Source organism: Pan paniscus, chromosome 7, assembly GCF_029289425.2.
Source record: "Pan paniscus chromosome 7, NHGRI_mPanPan1-v2.0_pri, whole genome shotgun sequence".
Classification (NCBI taxonomy): Eukaryota; Metazoa; Chordata; class Mammalia; order Primates; family Hominidae; genus Pan; species Pan paniscus.
In genome coordinates this window covers 31,599,955-31,600,966 of record NC_073256.2, presented here as the reverse complement: position 1 = coordinate 31,600,966, position 1,012 = coordinate 31,599,955, and the positions used below count along the sequence as shown (strand labels likewise).

At 37.3% G+C, this 1,012-nt stretch overlaps 1 protein-coding gene across 5 annotated transcripts in view; it reads left to right on the top strand.

Annotated features, from left to right (window-relative positions):
* Nucleotides 1–1,012, top strand: part of DLC1 (DLC1 Rho GTPase activating protein) — a 527,425-nt gene that overhangs the window by 445,485 nt on the left and 80,928 nt on the right. The window lies entirely within an intron of this gene.

Here is a 1,012-nt window from a genome sequence, read left to right as displayed (position 1 = left end):
TACACAAAACACCCAGTGAAATTTGAATTTCAGATAATTCTTTCATTATATATCAAATATTGCATAGGACACAGTTATACTAAAAGGTATACTTGCTATTTATCTGAAATTAAAATGTCACTAGGTAGCATGCATTTTATCTGACAACCCTAGTAGAAAGAGAAACCAATCAGAAACCAGTCATAGAGCCATCCATATCCATTCTGCAACTTACCATATTCAGATGACAATTTCTTCACTGATATCCGGGGCTACAAAGGTACTTCAACTCCCACACACAAAATGCAGCAAAAGCCTCCAGAAAATGGAAAATGGAGATTCACAATCTCTGCTAATTCAGATTCCATTTCATAACCATCACAACTCCATTTTCACTAATGTAGTTTAAGGCAATTCCACTGAATTGCCAGAGCTGACAAACAATTTTAGTACAATGCCACTGACAGTGTCTGGGTAGAGCATTTGTGAAAGCTCTGAAGGAGATGTCTCAGAAGTAAAATATAATTATGACAGAGGAAAGAGCTTTCTCCTGATGTAAAAGTATCAATGTCTGCACTGGCTATGCCTTACTACCTCCAGCGGGGTGAAGTTTTTGTACCAATTCACACACCACATCCCATGCCAACATGGTCCCATGTTGATATGCTCATATAGATAAGATCTGGTTAAAATTAATGCCAAGAGGACCTTCAAAGGGAACATCAGGAAGATGAGAGAAAACCAGGGGAAGATATCAGGCATATGACCCAACTACCAGCCCAACTGCCTTGACTGGATGAATATGATCATTCTACATTGGACCATGAACACTACCTTGCGTTTTTTTGTTTGACACACAGATAGACAGAAACACAAATAGACAGACAGACAGACAGACAGACAGACAGACAGACAGATAAATAGATAGATAGATAGATAGATAGATAGATAGATAGATAGATAGATGATAGATAGATAGATAGATAGATAGATATAGAGATTTTTTTTTTTTTGAGAGAAGTCTTGCTCTTGT